The 22,087-nt window shown below is 34.9% G+C and overlaps 1 long non-coding RNA gene across 1 annotated transcript; it reads left to right on the forward strand.

The window, feature by feature from the left end:
* The first annotated feature begins 1,923 nt into the window (after nt 1–1,923).
* LOC118266825 (uncharacterized) lies at nt 1,924–4,051 on the forward strand. Its single transcript, XR_007707513.1, has 4 exons — nt 1,924–2,327; nt 2,590–2,666; nt 2,767–2,899; nt 3,904–4,051. It is a non-coding gene; the product is annotated as an uncharacterized LOC118266825 (long non-coding RNA).
* Nucleotides 4,052–22,087: the final 18,036 nt, after the last annotated feature.

Raw genomic sequence — 22,087 nt, forward strand, 5'->3', positions numbered from 1 at the left:
CCCTGCTATTTTTTTTATTTTTATTTTCAATGTACAGACAGCACTTTTCTACGATTTTATTATATGTATAGATTAATAAACGCTATAGTAACTCGGTTTGTTTTACAATATTTGTGATTCAGTGAATAGGGATTTTCCTGTACATGACCCAACCAATAGTCACACCATTTTAATAGGCACTAACGCAATTGTTATATTGACCGCAATGAATAAGTTAATGTTGATTTTTTCAATGAATTACGTATTTAATTAGAGGACAATTTCTCTCGAATTTTCTATATTGAGTATTCCTAGTAGCTTGTGGTGACGGGAGACAAGAATATAATATAGGTATTTGCCAAGAGCTTTGAATGAACTAAATCGTATTGAGTTTGGCTTTATATTCCGTATTCTGAATGCTATTTTAACAGCTACGATTGGGGTTGTATAGTTTTGACATAGAATAATTATTGAAATTGACATTGAGATTGGTTTCATGAGTGAGTGAACCCTGAACATTTTAAACTAACTTAGTTTATATAGGAAAGGCCCATAATCTAGTAGTGGCCTGCTGATGATGATTCAAGTTAAACTATTTCTTTTTTTTGTTATTGGTATTCGGTACGCTTGGCCGCTATATCGCTTGATGGTAACCAACGATGCAGCCTAAGATGAAGCACGCCTACCCTTAAGCAACTTATTAACCGAGAATTGAAGACACCGAGGTTTAAACCTTCATGCGAAGATTATCAATACATATCAAAATGGGGATCACTGTTATATACTGTATGGTTTGTTATCTTCGGAGCTGCGGACTACCTAGCGGGTTACCGGGGCTCTGGCTCGATAAGCAGGAGTAGGAACTGGGTGGTTTTTAGTCAGTAAGAGTCTGACATTCCCTCTCGCCTCACCCAGGGCGGGAGAAATCAGTTGATGATTATCGCCCCTTAAAAAAATGGTTTGTTATCTACTGTGATGAGAATATTTCAGTATATCTTAGGACAAAAGCGTAAGTTTAATGCATAGGAAGGAACATAGAAAGGTATAGTGCTATCGCAGTGTCCTGTGGTTAATGCTACTAGTGTCCTTATGTGAATCAGTGTGGGTATTCAAAGGAACTGCGTTTGGTTAGTCAGCGCAGTGGACGTGACCTGTTTTATATATTTTATTGCTAAATAAATATATTAATAAGTGGGTATTAGAATAGGTTAATAACCGATCTCGAAATAACATTTTTGGATTGATATTGACATTCGTTTTATGGATTTTTTGTCAAAATAATAAATCGATGTAGAGATTTCCGATGACTTCTCCCGTCTTGGGAGAGGCGAGAGCGAGTGTCAGACTCTTACTGACTAAAAACCACCCCGTTCCTACTCCGGTTTTCGAGCCGGTAACCCGCTAGGCAGTCCGCAGCTTAATTAAGGCCAAAAAAAACTGAATTTCAGTTATAGCTATTTACTTTTATACCTACTAATTTTAATGTACTTTCATTTCGTATGGAAATTAACGAGAAACAGTGAAATCATCACCATAAATTGTATTTGTACCATAAAATACAATCGTACCATGCTATCTAATTGTTCTAATGACACTTAACAACAAGTAATTAACTAAGTGTAAATTATGCCACTGTCTCCACTGCGTTTATACGAAAATGAATCTTATTGCTTAGGAAATAAGGCTTCTGATGAAGACTCCAAGGTCAGCGAAATCACATAGGTCGATTTGAAGTATGTATGTAGTATGGTGTAACATTTCATTCGTCTCTAAGAGGGATAGGCAGGGGTCAGTTAGATAGTGATATTCTTATACTATAAAGTAATGTATTGGTTCGGTCAAATTAATCTGGGCCCTTAGACAAAGTTCGCTTTAGCGAAACGATATCTAAAATCGTCATCGTCTCAAGATAACGACAAATATTTCTTAGCCGTAACATCGTGATCGTTATCGTTGTGTCGAATCGATTATTCGCTAAAAAGCAAAAATATTGTTTATGGTAACGAAAATTTAGCTGTCAGTGTCACTCAAGAAGTTCAAATCGGATTATTCCCGCGAGTTATTACTGTTTTCGAATTTTACTGATAAGAATAAATGAGTTGTTGGCGATCGCCGTACTTCGTGAGGGTGATGTTATCACAGTCAGCGACGTTGGAGTGCTGGGTGACGTCACGGGATCGGCACGGTGGTCGCCGCGCCGGTGGGCTTCAAGTGGTTGTGCTGCAATGTCCTTAGCCCAGACGTAAATATCCGAAAACTGCTGGGCTCAAGTGCTTCCCAAGAGAAATATGACTTTATTAGTTCAATTTCGAACTAGCCCTCGCATAAGACAGTCCACGTTATTTCTAGTAAGTAATATAGTCTTTGTTTTAAGTAGTCGTTTTACTTGAGTGAAATCATAGAAATAAAGAGTTGCTAAAGTATTGTAAATTATAATAAAAACAAAACTTTATACTAGTAAGTAAGTGAATAGAGTATTATTATTCTAAATTGTTGTTTATATTAAGTTTTAATTATCATTAACTTTGATATTAAGTTTTAGTCTTAATGATAATCAATATAGACTCATTTTTATAAATTACTGGTGTTCTAATCTATTATAATTTTTAGTGATAGTGATGAAACATGGAATCAAGAGTGCGAACAAGTTCCCAACAATTGTCAATGCTGCTTGAGGATATGGCAAAGTAAGTAAATCCAAGTTGTATTCACTAGTATGTAATGTACGAATGACGCAATCTTAACAATGAAGTACTTATACTGAATCTTTGTTTGTTTATGTTACAGTCATGGTGACCCGGCGAGGCCTCTTGCTGCATCACTAGGTTGGGTACGGACTGACCGACTGTGGACTGAACTGACAAACATATTGAATGCTGTTGGTGGTGGTGGCAGCAAGACTACAGACAAGTGATAAAAAGTAAGGATCTAATGAACATTTTTGGAAAGACTGGTGTGATGGTAGAACGGCTAGCAAGCTATTTTCTAAAGGGTTTTGGATAAGTGGACACAAGCCAATTTTCATAACTGTGGATATGAAAATTGGCTTGTAATAATTTTCTCTGTTATAACTGGACTGGGGACTTTTTATAATTATAATGATGATGATCAATCTCTGACACCCATAGTAAGAAAGAAACAAGAAATGTTTATTGGCATATACCATAAAACATTTGCTTTCTTAGTTGTAAGTTTTCTTTTAAGCAAATATGTAAAAGAAAACTTACACTAAACTTACATTAAACTCCTTACTACAAAAATTCAAACAAGTACATATAATAGTATAGTACAAGCTATACTTTGGTGTCCAAACCCGCATGTTATTGTTATTTTTCAAAAGTTCATGCCAAATTGGCTTTTTAATCTCATTTACACTTATAACATATACATATATATTATACTTATAACTATGGACAAGACTATAGAAAAACTAGGATTTAATGTAAGTACTAGGTATACACCTTCAAGGGATCTGCTCAAAAATGAGCTACTTAATTGTCTCTAGTAGGTAGATGGCAAATAAATAAATCGAAATGTTTTATAAAGTATTCTTAATAACATTAGTCAACCAAGTAACTTCACTTACATGAAAGACACCATTTAATTTTTTGATAAATTAGTTTTTAACTTGGTTAATCTGGTTATGAATTATTATTTATAAATATTACCTATTTATTTATTTATTTATTTATTAGCTTTATATGGGTGGACATAATACCCTTGACATTTTCTGCCTGTCTGACCCTTGGGTGGTGCAGAGAATATAACAGGCGGGTGCATGTAATATGATAGATATTTAAAATGATCGATGTATATCGAACATAACGCAATATACATTAGTCTATAGTATATAAATTATGCATTAGTATTTATAAAAAATATTTCATAAATATTTAATATAAATAATATTTCTCCATCCACCAGGCGTGGTCCGCGGTTGAGATCGCCAGCGACACCGCAGTCTGCTGTTTCTCCCGACCGTTTGAGCGACCTCCTTCGAGACAGCGGCAAGCGAGTAGCTAAAAAGCTAAGAGCACACAGCACCTGAAAATTATAATAATACAGATTTAGATTATGTGGTTTTATTTTTACTTACCTCTACAGCAGTTAATAAAGTATTGTGTCGTACCACAATATTTTTGTTATATAGTACCTATAATATATAAAACTAACCAGACGAATAATGCTTTAACTCAAGTTATTAGCATCAATAACCAACAACATAAGTATCTGGTTGCCTGCAATACCTATAATTATATTGTTTAATTAATGTAAAATTTCTTACCTTTAGTTCCAGGGGAATCTCAGTAGAACCTTTTAATCGTGCATGAGCTTCTAGATCCTTGCATAATTTCCTAAATGCTCTTTTATTAAGTCTGAAATGTTAGATGAAAAACAATTCAGGCATTTCTCCAATTGTTTCCAATAGCCGTCGCTGATTTATCGGTTTTGACGCCTCTCCCAGGCGTTCTCATTGTGCACAGCCCACAATAAACGAAGAGAATGCATTTTATAATTTATTTAACCTGCAGTAATGCCTCTAACATAAAATAAATACTCAAGAGTATGTCATCAACCAAGGTCAAAAATCAGCTGTAGAATGAAATCCGGCCATATTGTGTCGATATTAGTCGATAACTACAACGTTTTAGCGTTCGTTTCGTTATCCTTAATGACGATCACGATCGAGGCGAAGACGAACACTGAAAGTGTTGCTTGTCTACGCATTTGTATGGAATAAACACGATAACGTTCGCTAACGTATTCGTTACTTTATGGTTTCGTTATGAAATGTTACATTGTCTACCAAATTGCGATAACGATGTCGATTGACCACGTGACTTAACGCAGCTCCATACATTTTAGACTTTTCTAACTTCAATCGTTATCGTTTTTAAATTGTTACTTTGTCTAAATAAATGATTTTAAAAGTAAATGTAATCTGTTCTCGCTCGCTACCGACCGCTAGGTCAAACATAGCAACGATATTATCTCGTATCTCGATACATCGGTAAATAATTTCCTGTCACATAAACACGCAATGTTTATAGTCGAGTGTAGTAAATAAATAGCTACTTTATTACGTAACTAATAAGATACACTATTAATAGAAAATATTATTGGAAAACTTTAATATGATCTATTGCGTGTTTCTGTTTATGTATTTATTTCACATCGGTTTTCGTCTCAGACTCAGTTTCCGTCTTTAGAATCCTTTTTACCTTTTTGTAATGGCATCCAAATTAGTTCAGCCGTTTAGTCGTTATTGTGTAATAAACTAACATTTTATATCAAAATCGGATTTTAGAAAGTATTAGAGCATAGCAACTATTTACAGTATAATCAGCCCCTGATGGCATGGGACTCATAACAAAACTGGTGAAAAGTAAATGATATAAGCCGGTAATCGAGCAGACGGATCACCTGATGGTAAGCAATCGCTGCCGCCCATGGACACCCGAAACACCAAAAGCGTTACAAGTGCGTTGCCGGCCTTTTGGGGTTAGAAATTTAAGGGTTGTTGGGGAATCGGGGATTGGGAAGGGGGGTAACTGGGCCTCCGGTAACCTCACTCATACAACGAAACACAACGCAAACGTTGCTTCACGTCTATTTTCTTTGATGCCATGGTATCATTTCGGTTTCACATTTTTGTTTGCTTACCCTTAAAAAGGGTAACATTATGTAATATTATGTTAAGTTTTATTACACAGTTCTGTACACAGTATTATATTTTATCGGTTTTTTCCTTTATTCGACTTGTTTTCAAGTTTCTCCCATTTCGTATGAAACTATGTTTTACTTTGATAGCTTTTGTTCTACTTCATGTAAGTTTAGCGATTGGAAATCTTAGTTTGGTGTTCAGTTGTGAAGAGAAAGTCATTTCATAATTTTATTTGATTCAACTGTTTTGTAATAATGTTTGTTGGGACTTTTGTGTGTTTTAAATCGTATTGGTTTGAAAATTTATGTAGAAAATTGACACTTTTTTAGGAAGTCTAGAAAAATAAAAATGTACCTTCGCTTATTAGAAAGAAAAACATTGAAAAGAGTAACGATGGAGTTTCTTGTTTATTCTTCTCCATTCGAAGCTACACTTTGGAACGAGCACCTAGCTTTACTGACAGACAATACCATTTGACGTTCCAAAAGTGCTTAATTTAGTATTAATTGAAATGAATGCCTTGACTTTGACTTTGAAAGATTATAGAGAGTTCAAATCGCCAGAATATTTTTCTTTTCATGGTTTTGTGGAAAATTTAGAAGGAATATAGTAAATAGACTAACCAAAGCCAGAAATGCGGATATTTTTTTCTATGTCCAATAAATAATTGTCAGAGATTATCGCTAATACACAAACTATATAGACTCTTCCGCTTTAAATGCGTAATATATGTATGAAAATATTAAATAACATATATCATAATGTATTACTTGAAATACATATATAAATATTGTAATTTACCGTATATTTTGGTATATTGTGATACTAAGATTGATGTTTTCCGTAACACGCTTGTGTAAACCGTAAATCGTAACAAATTTACGACCGAGTTACGTCTAACGTTTTATTTACAATTGTTATTTTAAATCATTTTCTGTGTGGATGAAAAATTTGGAAAATTGTACCTAAGCAATTTTTATGTGTCACATATGTAAAAAATGTCCGCTGTAAGTAGGTCTTGAAACAAGCATTCACCTCTTGTCTTATATTTGTCTCTTGTCTTATATGGGACACAATAGAAAATACATTATGCTTCGCGTAGAACTACGTGATACCACGACCTCACAGAAAACATATGATATGGACTGCGGCGATTGCTTACCATCAGGTGATCCGTCTACTCGTTTACCGGGTTATACAATAAAAAAAAAAACTAGTAAAACCATTCGGCAGTTGTCCCACCGGCAACGATGAACGAGTAACGAGTAGAGCTAGAACTAGAAACGAGTGAAAACGAGTGAAAACAAAAACAAACAAGTGAAGCGAGCACTCGCCGGCAGTGTGAACAGTCAGCGATCAACTATTTGTATATGCATCTCTTTTGTTTACACGGAAGGTATATCTATTGTACGTTTCTTGAGCGAGAAAATAGCCGATAGTTAGTCGTTCACTCGCCGTTGGTGGGACAACTGCCTTAAGCGTTATTTGTAAACTGAACAAATTCTATAGTGAGATAATGTGATCCCTCAAGTAATAAAGTACTGGGAGGCACTTAGATCGGTGTGGTCTGAAAGAATTATGTTTTTTCTACCTCCTTGGGTAACAAACTCATTTTTGGTAAAAATGTCACTTAGATCACTCTGGTTTTAGCGTCGTCAATTGGGTTCGATTCCCGCACGGAGCAACTCTTTGTGTGATCCATAAAGTGTTGTTCCAGGTCTAGGTGTTATGTGTATGTGAAATTGTATGTTTGTAAACACAAATACGACACAGAAGACAATCTTAGTATAGGGCAATGTTTAAAAAAGAAAAATGTGTAATTTAAGGTTCCCAGTCAGTCAGGCAATAAGTAAGCTTGTAATATAATCAGCCCTTATAAATTATAATTGACTCAGAAAACATACTCCGACCGTCCATCACCCGACCTCGACACAATATCTTATAGTAGGTACTGGTCTCTTGATAAACTAAAGCGTTACTTCCTACTCCCGATTAATTAATCCTCATTTATCTAATGTGACATCTGTCTGTCTGTCTGTTTTTAAATACTTGATACACACACACACACAACGGTAAATAACTAATACTTGATGCACACACACATACAGGGGTACTGTATCTGAATTATGTATCCAGATTTTTGTTCGAGTTTTCCGGGTGATTCAAGAATTATTTATTTCTTTATATAAGTAGACTACAAAATGACACTATCACACGACAGTATTTCGTAGCTTATGACATAGTACACAAAATTTTCCAAACGACTTCACCCGCATTCTTGTGGGATAAAAAGTATCCTATGTGTTATCCCTGTTTCAAATTTCATCCCGATCCCTTCAGCCATTTTGGCGTGATTGAGTAACAAACATACACACAAACACAATGTGTGACATCGGGGATTACCTCAAAGGTAGGTAAGCAGTTTACGCTTTTTCCTTATCTTATTTTGTAAGCACATTACATTTGCATATACCTCTGTGAACTACATATAAAGGTAAGCGTCCAGAGGTCCGCATTGCGCGCATCAGACGGATCGCACGCAACGGATTTTAGTTTGTCTTGTATGAAAACTCATACAACTGCGTCCACTGATCCGCACTGTACGGACCGCTCATCGGCAATGCCTACATGAGATGCGTACCGATGACGTCGTACGGAATGCCGATACCAAAAATCCGAGTGATAGTGGTATCAGCAATCTGACTGCTGATACTTCGGCAGTCAGATTGCTCTTCTTTAACTCGTAACTAAGCTTGATCTTCAGTTTTTTGCATCTGATCGTTGCTAGCAACATCGGGGATATCGTCACTTCGCCAAAATTTTACATAAATAAAGCTAATGTGATATTAGGTCTTCTAAATCTAGAAAAAACTTAATCTAGCTTAATAATCAAGAACAAAAAGTTAAAAGTAACTAAAATAATTATTATGTTTTTCGGCTTACTCACGTAAGGACACACGACGCAGCGAATACCACGCTGCTACTATGAGCCTCTAGCATGGCTTGAAACTAGTCGAGTTCCTCGTCAAATAATTACGCGAGTAAGATAAAAAACATAATAATTAACACTTTTTAAGTTCAAGAAAGCAGTATGTTAAAATATTTTCATCTTACTAGTATCTAAACTTCTAATCAGTCAACGACTATCACTACTACATATCAAATTAATTTACAACGATTAACAATTTGGTTTAAAAGGTTAGAACAATTACCAAAACGTACACAATTGTATCTATGTATGTGTTGCCTAAATACCGGACTATGCGGATTCATCGCGACAATGATGTATCTACGAAAACCTAATTAAAGATGGCGGCACGCGACAATTGTTCTAATTGTCAAAATGAGCGGGAAAGCGTGTGCGTGCGGGAATCGTTTTAATTTTCGAATCGTGTTTTTTTTTAATAACGTTCGGTTTGTTTCGTTTCGTTTTGTTCTGTAGTTGTTGTGACTTGTGAGTTTATGAGTTCTACGTTTTGATTACGCATTTTTTTTGAGGTATCTTGATTTTGAGGATTTAATACAGATAATCATGGCGAAAGTTTACGTAACAACGTGCCACTGCAAGTATTATCAAAATATTAATTCTTTTTTGGTACTTTGGTAAGCTTAGTTATTCATATGTAGTTTGGTAACCATAATATTTATTAATTCATATCTGAAAATAACAACATGCATAGGACAGATTTTGTGATCAATAACGTGCCCAAAATATGTAAATATGCCATTGATAGAATATCCCTAATCTAGTAGGTAGGTAGACTGGTATTGCCAATTGATTTGTTCTAAGAATTTAGTTATAGGTACCAGTAGTTTGTTAATGAAAACACTGTTATAACTAACACTTTATTCATTTGGGAAATTCCTAGTGGAAATCACAATGCTACTAAATGCTTGCAACTAAAAAATGATTTATAGCCTCTCATCATTAACCTTTTGCCATCTACAGCTGGACTATACACACAAAAATGATTTTAAAAGTCAGTTAATGAATATTAAATGGTAACTATTTACTTTTAACATTTAGTTTAAGCAATACCTATCAATTCTGACCTTTCATATTTCAATACCATGTATGTATAATAAAGAGCAATGACATCGTAAAAATAACGTCCACATTCTATTTTTAAACCAATTTTATTCATGTTTCATTTTCATTCGATATACAGTTTTCGAATAGTAACTCGATTTTATATCGATATTGTGATAAACTCGATTGCATGTAAATGTACTGTTCAGACTACATATTCGATACAGGTAAAAGTTCTCATATAAAATTACGAGACATATTTTTGTATTTGATGTAAATAAAACTAATATTATAAAGTGAAAGTTTGTTTATATGGATGTTTGTCAGTCAATCACGCTGAACCTACTGAACGGATTTTGATGAAATTTGGTATACAGACAGAGTATGAGCTGACCTGGGTGATAGGATACTTTTTATCCCACGGGAACGCGGGCAAAGCTACTGGCAGAAGCTAGTCAACAATATTTCTTTTCAGCTATTAATCGAATTTCAAATGTGGATTTTAAATTTAGAATAAAACATGTACGTATTTTTTTCTTTTATGGCTTGTTAGACTAATAAGTCTGGCCAATAAAAAAATATTCAACCTCATTATTACATCAATCTAATCTCATTTGAATTCAGAATCATTCTATTGTTTGTAAATCGAATACTTGTATCATTATCATTATGTTTTTGTTTAATGTTTGCATAATTATTGTGTTTTTGTTTTTAAATTAGTATTCTTTAGTATTGCTGTATTTTACCTTACCCATAGCATAATATATTAAGACCGTTATTTGGTTTTAAGACTGATCTCAAACCTGCCAAGTGTGGAAATAAGGGCAAAACCATCATAAGGTGTCTAAGTCTATCAGTGTATTGTCACGAGCTAATCATAAAAGCCGATAAGAAATTAGTTTTAATATTAAATTAATCACACATACATTTGCAAATAAACCTAAAACTACAAACTGCGCAAATATCATAACCCTTTTATTGAGGGGCAAAATCATATGACTTGGGTGTACGGTGGGAAAAATCATTAGATAATTTTCCCCCTCAAAATAAAGTATAATTATTGTTACTATAAAGTTCTCAAAAACACAAAATCCATAACAATTTCTCCTTTCTACCTAAAGGAGAATTCACCCATCGTTGACAATAAACGAATTAACAAGCAAGTAAATATTGAATACAGATTAAACAGACGACCGGAACAATGAATGAGTAACGAACAATCGAATGAATTGCGAACGAATGAACTAATTAATGTGAATGAAGTTAAATGGAGATACGACACAAATTGTAACCGCATTATTTAAATAACATTTTATTTAATGGTTTTATTATGACTTTAAAGTATTACTGGGCTTTTTGCGGTCTTTCGAAAATTTCTCAGTAGTAGCACGTAGTCTGGAATTGTGTCCGGTATATGGCAATAGGCTCACCCCCTATTACATGGGACTTATAAAACAATTGGTGAAAAGTAGGTGTGGGTCAAACACAAAAAGTGAACATTACAAAATATTTATAATAAAACTTCACTATTTTTTACAAAATGTTGTATTTATTTAAAGTTCCATATTAGTATTCTTACAATAATATCACTAGAGATCAGTCTTGGATATTTTAGGAAAAAAACACGTTTTTTGTTTTTTTATGTCTACAGAAGAGATTGTGTTTTCCACAGAAGGGATAATAGGAAAACATAATTAAGTATACAGAATATTAAAAAATGTTTTCCTCATCAGAATCGTCCCACATGAAATTCGTCGGCCGTTTTCTCTGTGGTGAATCTTCAGAAGTTTCAGAGTCGTCTGAATAGATTCTTTTCTTCTGGGGTTTATTCATCTGGTTAAATATTTCGATAGAAAGATCTGGTGTCAGTCTATCGGAAAGTCCTGGTGAATTTGGCTCAGTCGAAGCGTCAGGTGTGGCTGGAGCCATTTCAAAATCACGCTCAGATAAGGAGCCTGATGATCCCGATCTTTCGAGGAAATCAGGTGACAAATTGTACGAGGATGAATCAGGAGTGCTATCGTTCTAGATGTGCTAGGCATTATTGAACCCCTAATATGGTTTATTTGGATTCGACCCATTTCATAATGTGGACATATTTGGTGAGGGGGACACACCAAACAACTTAATCGTCTCGCCTGGATAATTCCTGGGTTTTTGACACTCCATGTTAGCTGATGAATACCAAACGTTCCTTTAAAAGGTCGTGTAGTGCTGCTGTCAATAATTTGTTGAATTTCAGGAACTAGGGATTCATTGATTCGATAAACTTCAATCCCCTTACAATTGTTTTCTAAGCATAACATTATCTCGTCCAAACTTGCCACATCATGGCCTCTTGCGACGTAGTTATCACAAGTTCTTTTTATGCAACCACCCACTCCATCAGGTGCACCTTTGCCGTGACCACGTTCGCTATAGTGCCAAATAATGGAATCTACGTTAAACTCTTTGCTTAGATACGTTGCAATAATAATAATACATTAGCATTTATATAATAAATTATTTAACTTCGGTGTTAAAATCTTAAATAATATCAAACACAAAAAATATATATTTTCAAAACCTTATTAAATGATCTTAAAAATTCATCATCAGATTTTGAGCAATTAACCCACAGACAGACCCCAGACATTATACACGTATAATACGAATTAAGATGAACCTCTTATCTATAAATCAGCTAAAAGTGATTACCACAATTGTTTTTTTTTCGAATATAGGTAGTCAAAGTTCTTGATTATTCACTTCTGTTGACATACCTCCCTCCTGTAGACACTACGTCTACAGTAAAGATGTCTACAGGAGAGACACATTTTTATAAATCAAAGATGGCAGCCTTCCATTAGAGGTTAGAATTTAAGCAATGTAATATTTGCAAACCGCGCCCACATATGCACTTACTATCTATGTTTTTATATATTTGCAAAGGTTACTTACTCAGGTATCTTAGTCACAGGAAAGACACACTGATCTCGACTGAAAAATTGTGTATTTGAATAATATAAAAAGTTTCTCTTATCACACGCACTTTACGTAAAATTACAACCGAGCAAATGACAGAGAATGCAATGCTACCAACACAAGAGACAAAATAAAAACGATGCCTTCATCTTTAGCAAATTTAGGCTCATTTTATTTGTCTACAGAAGTAGACCCAAAATTTGTGAACATCATTTTTATGACGTTTAATACAAAATTAAGTTTTATATATTTTTTTATTCGTTATGTTATGAATATTTGATAATATGACTGATGTAATAAAACGAATTAAAAGTATCAAAAGTATCTGTATATATTTTTAATTATCACTTGAACTCAACTACCTGCCATCCGAACAGTCTACAGAAGGGGATCTTTTCAGATTCAAAAGCGAGAAAAATGAAATAAATTTCGGTTAAGCTGATTTTTTTTATGATCCAGAAAAAGTTTTCCAGACGAAATAATTATTAAAGCGATTTAATGTTGATATGATATTTAAATAACGGTTTTAAGTTGTATGAACTTTTTTTTTCTCCTTTTGTGTTTGACCCGTGTACATTGTATAGCGGTATTACGTGTCGTATTGAGCACCTCTGCCTACCCCTTCGGGGATAAAAGGCGCGACGTTGCAATCATTATAACTTTCGGGAGACATACTAAATTAATTATTATGTTATCGGCTTACTCACGTAACTGTATGACGAGGAACTCGACTAGTTTCAAGCTGGCTTGAAACTAGTCGAAATCTTCTAGCATGTGCTAGAGGCTCATGTTTATAAGCAGCATTCCGCGACATACGACGCGGCGATTGTCACCTATTCGCGGGTGCCTATAGCTCTAGCATGACTTGAAACTAGTCGAGTTCATCGTCAAACAGTTACGTGAGTAAGCCGATAACATAATAATTAATTTAATGGTTCTCTATATTTAAAAATTTAATAAATAGAATGCCTATACTCATCTTCTGATGAGTAATGTTTATTAATATTGTTTAGTTCTTAGTAAATAAATTATTAAACTGCTATAAATATTATTTGCCCTGTGGTGAGATGACAGCATCATATAAATGCTACCTCATTTACTACTATCGGAGAGATCCTTTTTTTCTTTAATTTTTTTTTTAAAACTTTTTCCTGTGTCGTGATTGCGTTTACAAACATACAAACTCACATACACATAACACCCACACCCGAAAAACAACACTTTGTGGATCACATAACATGTTGTTCCGTGCGGGAATCGAATCCGCTGTATATTGCAAGAAAGCTGGTTGTCCAGGGGCCTTAGTCTGCTATTACAATTGTGTCAGAATGGTCGATCACTGATCAGTGCAAGAGGGATGTAGGTTGTATAGCTCCGTCCCTCTTGCACTGCTCAATCTAAGGCCCCTGTTGTTCCGTGCGAAATCGAATCCGCTGCTTGCAAGGAAGCTGGTGCCCAGATATCACGCCAACCGTGCAGTTACGGGCGGGAGAACTAATGGCCGATTATGCACTTTCCAAGGACCCAGCAGCAGTTCTTTTTTTATGAGACATGCCGGTAATCGAGCAGACGTATTACCTGATGGTAAGCAATCGCCGCCGCCAATGGACACTTGAAACACCAGAGGCTTTACAAGTGCGTTACCGGCTTTTTGGGAGTTAGGAATTTAAGGGTTGTTTTCCTGATGGGTATAACCTGGGTGTCTTCAAAGCCCGAGTGAATAGGTTGCTTATGTGCAGACGTGCTCCACCGTAGGCCGCATCATCACTTACCATCAGGTGAGATAGCGGCCAAACGCCGACCCATTAAATGTAAAAAAAACCTACACAATTTTCTTCCACAAGCTCCATCTATGAGCAAACCCCCATCATACTCCAGATTACGTTGAATATTTAACATGGTGACGTCACTACTATATTAACACATGGCCGCGATTAATTCGTGTACCACGTAGTCTGTTAACGTGGCGTCAGTAAAGATTTGATCACGCTTTATCTCTGATATCAGTTAATCTATGATTAGAAATGTTCTACCGCTCTACATGTAGTGGGTACTATCGATAGATTGTGGGTACATAGTCGAATAGTGGTAGTGAATTAGCATTTTTTTGTGAAGTTAGTAATGATATGAATATGTTGTTAGATTTATTTCTAGAAATTAAAACAGTAGTCTCATTACGCATAACCTGACGTATGGTTATGTTTACTTATGGTTGGGCAGGCTTCTCATGATTGAGCTGAGCTGGTCGTAATCGTTCAACCAGTGTCCCAAAACCCCTCGCTTGGCGACCCAGGTGATTCTGGAAGAGTCTCTCGTCTCAGTGCGGTGGCTGGGCCACTGGCTGTCGTGTAACGTGTATTGCCTTCGATTCCCGCTCGGAGCTACACTTTGTGTGATCCACAAATTGTTGTTTCAGGTTTGAGTGTCATGTGTAATTTGGAGGGGAAAATCCAAGTGTGGAGCAACGTTTAAAACAAAAGAAAATATACCTAACAGAGTTTCATAGTTATCTAGCGAAGTGAAGTCTACCTCGTCAAGGCACCGTTATCGCGAGCTCGCGGTAAGCAAACTGTCTCCGCACCACCAAAGGAATGTCTTTAATATAATATGCACAAATATTTGAAGAAAAAAATATGTTTGCCCTGAAGCAATTTAGAGAAAGATATATCATACTTTAGTTGCTTAGTACACAGTCATTTATTATGATAAGAATATGTGTTGTGTTGTTTTAGTTTTTTTTGAGTAATAGGTAAGTTAGTTGTATAATGCAAAAATATTGCGTATTTTTCTTGGTTATTAAGCTGTGTGACTGTTATAACTCATAGATATTATATAATGTTGTTTTTTTTGGGTGTAAGTAGTGTAGTGTAGTGTAGTGAGAAAAATGCTTTTGTGATTTTCATGATTCATGCCTCATCGTCAGTATCAAGGTCGATAAAAATTCCGATTAATATATATTAATCGGAATTTTTATCGACCTTAACATAAAAAAACGGAACACAAAAAAAAAACGGAACATAAAAAAAACGGAAAAAATATATTTTTTCCGTCTTTTTTGTGTTGTGTAGTGCATTTATCAAAAAAGGATACATGCCATAAAACATCACGCTACGATCAATAGAAGCCGAGTAGAGCGGGTGAAACCGCGCCTGAATCGCTAGTGAAAGATAGGTACATAGTTATTATCAAGACCCTACGACAATGTGGTGAAAACAAGAAAATAAAAGGCTATTTCCAGTCTACCAGTCGATCACCTAAATCGCCACGACATAAAATTAACGACAAGACAAGATGATATTTTTGGCAACAAATCGATGAAGGTGACTTTATCACCTCTGAACCAATGGGGTGGCTTGATGAACCATAAACGACTTGCTTGTGCTTCTCAAACTTTTCTGGTTGACATTGACTTTGACAGGGTAGTAAAATATAGGTGAAACTGTGTGAACTACCTTTTTTTGAAGGGGCAAAACCATCACAATGATTTCGCCCGCTTTGGTCGAGGCAAGAAGAAATGTCATACTCTAACTGACTAAAAACCATCCCGTTACTACTCCTGCTTTCAGGTTTTAGAAAATTTCTCAGTAGTATTGTGGAGTCTGGAATTGTGCCTACTATATGGCAATAGGCTCACCAACTATTACATGGGACTTATAACACAAATGGTGACAAGTGGGACATTGTATAGCGATCTCTCTGTCTATCCCTTCGGGGATAAAAGGCGTGACGTTGCAAGGCAAAAAAACTCGATAGTTTCCCAGTGTATAGTTTGTCAAACTTTTACTTTGTTGTCTACCTCGTTTGGGATAAGATTATTATGAGGGTCAGACGATTATGTTGAACTTTATAAAATTTTCTGTCGACATCTAGAAAATCAATTACAGAAAGTAGTTGAATATAGGATAAGTATTCCTAAAGTGTTGCTAAGCTGGAAAATTTTGCATAAAATGGAAAATTGTGCATAGCAACACAATAATTATTATTTAAGTACCTTGAGTTCTCAGTTCGAGAACCACTGGTCTATAAAGGTAGGTATTAACTTGTGTATACTTTATATACAGCTATTACATAATATAACGAGGGCTAGGAACACGACCGTCTTTTGTCTTTTATTACTAAACGCCCTTAATTTGTTTTTTTTTTGTCTTTAGGTATATCTGCTAGTAAGGATGAACTATTTGTTATATTTTTAAAAATATATTTATTTCATTAGTTACTGTATCAAAAAATTGCGAATTTCTGCTAATTGGTGTTGTTAGATAACCAAATGTGTTGAAGTATTATTAATTATTTAATTTTCAATCAGAAAAATTTCAGTAACGATGCGATTCAGTAAGGAAACCGATTTTTATTCAGTAAGGAAACATTATAAAAATACTGAGGGGTGATTCAATCCAGAGATAATATTTATTCGTAGAATAAAATTAAAATCAGACGGTTTTTGTACAGAATATCCGTCAAAAATTCAAAAGCAATAACAGAGAGAATAACCTATCTAACTTAAACTTATTCCGTAGTCGATTTAACGATTTAATGATTTTGTATAGAAAACAATTGCTAAGGACAAGGTTAAGTAACCATTAAATGACTCTGAATACAGTGGTAAGGGCTTGTTAATTCTAAAATTATTACAACAAAATCACAAATCTGGTTAAATATTTGACAGATAAGAATAAGCTTTCAAACTCCTTCGTTCACCACTCATCAGATCGTCGGCGGATTGATGTAATGCCTTTGGCTTCCAGAATAATCCCCTGGATTGCGTCGATCCTTTCTGGATTATCTTTAATTTTATTTTATTTACTTCGTTACAAATTGAAATGTTAACGGGTTTAATGTTAATTGCTTGGAATTAGTTAAGAATATTAGGTTCTCAACGAAAACGCTAATGTCCGTTTTCACTAACCCTACTTTTTACAGAAGATCCTAAACTAAGAACCTAAGGATGAGGCGGGACGCGTGAGGGAACGATCCTCCTCATACCACAGCCGTTGCGATAGATAGTCTGGATGTTGGGGATTGCGCGACGATGACCGAGGAGCTACTGTAAATGCGGGTCTGCGGACTGCGAGTTAGGGTAGCTCGCTGTTTGACCAGAACTGAAACAGTGAGTGCGGCGCGTCGCGTTCCGCGCGTACCTTAAACCATTACAGATGGGGCCTAGTAGGACTGATGTCGACCCGGAGCTGCGGACTGCCTAGCGGGTTACCGGGACTCCAGCTCGAAAAGCAGGAGTAGGAACGGGGTGGTTTTTAATTAGTATGAATCTGACACTCTGTCCTCTCTCCTCGCCCAAGGGGAAAGTCATTGGCTGATTTTCCACCCTCAAAAAAGTAGCCACTGCTGAGCAAAGGCCTCTTTTCACACGGAGAAGATTTGAGCATTAATAATCACCACGTTCACTCAACTACTCTACTCCTTTACGACAAACAAATAGAAATAGACAATTCAGTTCTAATATGACTATCTGACTCAAGAATCTACGCCTAAGGATACGCATTTTTCACGCGAAACACGCGGTATGATGTTCTAAAACACATACAGCTTATCGACAATGTGTTTATGTGATATATCTACATACGTAAACGTTCCCATGGATTTGTTGTCGATATCACTCGGAGTCGTCTTCACAGAGACATCACTAATCCTTATCCGCTTTTTACGTAGCAAGGAAAGTGGATTCCTTCATCCGCTTTTCTAATAGGGATGGGAAATGTCGATAAAAATTAAATGGTAAATGTTTTTTATTGTTGTTTATATAAACATTGCAGCAGACCGTTACTTTTTTGTTGAAATACATTTGTAAAAAGAAAATTTTAAATCTTCAATTCAGTAATGTTATAGTCAACCTGAACCCTTAGTACGAGTTTGCTTTATGTTTAAAGTAATCGCAACGAGAGCGCAATCTGATTAGGCAGTTCAAATGAACCAACTAACCATAATTAGGGTACAGGTATGGAATCAAAATTTATTACGTATTTATTAACTATTAGCCTTACTTGATGATAGCTAAATCAAAGGTCATCGAATACCCGTCCTATATGATGATTTAATGATTGAACAGTATATAGTATGTATCAGTACACAATAATTTGGCTGTTGCTAACAGTAGTCGTGTTACTAGCAGGAAATCATTAATTTTTATTCAAATTCATAATCACCTACTTATATAGTTCTTAGTTAGCTATAGTTCGTTACATTTCCACGAGTATTTGTGTAATTAAATATGTATTATGAACACATTAATGTAACTAAGTTTTTCTTTGCTGAAACTGCTGCTTTTCTTCTCCTCTAATTATTTCTTCTGATTTTTTTTCTTTGCGGGATCCAAGACAGTTATTCATGTCCCTGAGACGCGCTGGACTTCAGTGTTCCTGTGCGTGTACCTGCTGCTGTAGATCCTGGCGTATAAGAGTTGCAGCGCATTGGGAGGTTGTGGCAGGCTTGTCTCATTAAAAAACACAAACTGTTGTATTGCACCTTAAAGAAGAAAAATGTGAAATATGAGTGTTGATTAACGAAATCGATAATTAATGTTCTCAAAGGCATAAAATGATTGGTAATGTTTGTTATGGATGGCTTTAAAAATTCTCTGTTGAAAAATGGCAACATTCTTTTGTCTCTATCTCCTTAGCAAAACAATTATTTGCCTTTAGTAAAACAATTATTTGCTAATTTGTCACACATAACAGAGAATCAACCCAAAATCTACTAAATTCCACTTTTCACGATTATTTTGCAATTTGTAAAAACATGTTTGCGAAGAAATGTCAATGAGGCAATCTATTTGTTAAAAAAACAAAAAAATATATATCTGTCACTCACTGTCAAAATGACAAGAGAGTGAAAAAGTGTTTTATCTAATAGATTAAATTAGATAGATTTTCATCCATATGTAGCAAAATAAGTAAAGTTACTATATTTCATCATCTATTTATCATTAACTTTTAATATACTGCAATAGACAAATAAAAATGTAAAGTTTTCAGATGAAAAATACATCGATTTTCCATTATTTAAATTTCGATATCGATGCCTAGAGGTATCGCACAGCACTAGTTAATACTCGATCACTGAAAAGTAAGAAATGGAGTAATCAAGTGCAGGGTATGATGACGGCAAAGACGTTGTATTTCTCTTGATTGGAACAATTCGTTTTTAAAGATTTATGCCCGAATACTCAAACGCTACTCAATTTTAAGGCGCTCTCAAATGTAGTTCTGTCACTATCAATTCTTTATAAAATTACAGAGATAGCATGATATTTAAGTACAACTTAAAATTGAGTAGCGTTTGAGTATTCCGGCGTTAATTAGACAGATAAAAAGATAAATTTTAAATACCTTTAATTTTTTTTTGATATTTAAATATTTAAGTATGTTATATTATTTTAATTGGCCCAAGTGAATTAAATATATTTTTTAATTTTTGGTATGTTTATGGTATTTTTTTTTGTAATAACACATTCAGACACATTATATATTGTTATTGAATTAAATAAATGAAATCAAATAAACGATTTATTAAACACCAAGTAAGTGATTTTACAAGATTTGTGAAAAAGTGAATATACTTATCTTGACAAACGAAATGTTACTTTTGAAAGGTGATTATTCAGTTTCTCAACATTAATACTTAAAGCAAATATTCAAATATTTCAAATACTACATTTGAAGACACAAAATAAATACGATAATACCTGTGTAAAGACAAATTTACACAGATAAATTGTTTTGTGTTTAAAAGTAGGCGTGGTCGCATTCTTGTTTGTATGATATCGCATCTATAGGTACATAATATGAACAAATAATACATTATGTATAATATATGTTAAATAACGTTTGAATAATTATTTTATATCGCAGCGGGAAAATTTGTTGTTTTACAGTCTTTGTTTATCCTTTACCTACTTACATTTGGTAACCATGACAACGCATAACACTTTTTAAACAGGATTGTTTCATTCGAAATATGTTGTGGCATATAGACAAACTTATTTATACAGAATGTTTCAAGATAATGTACTCTAATGCACGCTACACATCTTCCGACAGTCGAACTTACAGTACTGTATAGTCGGACTTAAAGTCTCACTCTACAGTTAAAACGGAAGGTGTATAGAGCAAAAAAAATAACCACACAGTTAAATCATAAGGTGTGAAGACTGCATGAACCTACAATTTAAACATACAGTCCGACTGTGCAGTTAAATCGCAATGTGTCTTACGTAGTAAGCATTTTTATTAAAGAAAAATAATGGAAGATCTTATTCTATTTTAAAATGCTGCAAAACATGGAGAAAGTGACAAAAAATTTAATACGGAAAAAGACCTCCTATAGTCCAGCTAAAGATTGTCATAAGCTCTTATTGATAATAAAAATATATTATGTATCAGACACATACCAAACAAGACACATGGTAACAAGCAAGTAAGTATATAGAAAAAGTAAATTAAACTAACCACACAGGTGGTATAGTTCTCAGACGTCCAATGTTTTATATATAATATGTATTGATTAAGGAAACATACTATGTTATTATGTACTAAGGTCGAACTGGGAAAATATGTACATATCAGGTATTTATGGTATCTAGACTAGGTATAGGATTTTCAAGGCGTTTTAATATAATGCCAGTTATTATGTCTGTTATAATTACTCAAGTGTGGGAGAGCCATGCTTTGGCATGAATGGGCTGGCTCGACTGGAGTGATACCACGGCCTCACAGAAAATTGACGTGAAATAACGCTTGCGTTGTGTTTCGTTGTGTGAGTGAGGTTACCGGAGACCCAATTACCTTCCCAATCCCCGATTCCCCAATAACTTAAATTCCTAACTTCCAAAGGGCCGGCAACGCACTTGTAACGCCCTTGGTGCTTTGGGTGTCTTGTTGTGTGAGTGAGGTTACCGGAGGCCCTCTCCAATCATTCCAATCCTCGACTCCCTAATAATCTTTGAATTCCAAACTCTCAAAAGGCCGGCAACGTTTCGGGTGTCCATGGGCTGCGGTGATTGCTTACCATCAGGTGATTCGTCTGCTCGTTTACCGGCTTATTACATAAAAAGAATAGCCAAAATAACTGAATGAAAGTGAGCTCAATATGTTCTATTTTCAAACCTATTTTTTATTAAATTTTTCCTATCTTTTCTGTCATTAAGTTTCCTATTATTATAACAATACAATAATAAAACCTCTCCATAATTACCTCTTTAACATAAACAAACAATGTTTCTGATCTCAATAAAACAAAGCACTAAAGGAATATTTATTATTAATGATATACGAAAATAAAGCAACTTCTGTCTGTTTTCGCTTCATTTTATGTATGTACAGGGGATATGGCCTCAAGCGGTGCGAATTTCAAACAAAAGCGAGGAGACGCCGGTGGTTACGGCATTTTGCTATTCCGAAAATTAAACTCGAGGCATAAAGAGATATAATTAGCGA

The sequence above is a fragment of the Spodoptera frugiperda genome, chromosome 31 (genome assembly GCF_023101765.2).
Source record: "Spodoptera frugiperda isolate SF20-4 chromosome 31, AGI-APGP_CSIRO_Sfru_2.0, whole genome shotgun sequence".
Classification (NCBI taxonomy): Eukaryota; Metazoa; Arthropoda; class Insecta; order Lepidoptera; family Noctuidae; genus Spodoptera; species Spodoptera frugiperda.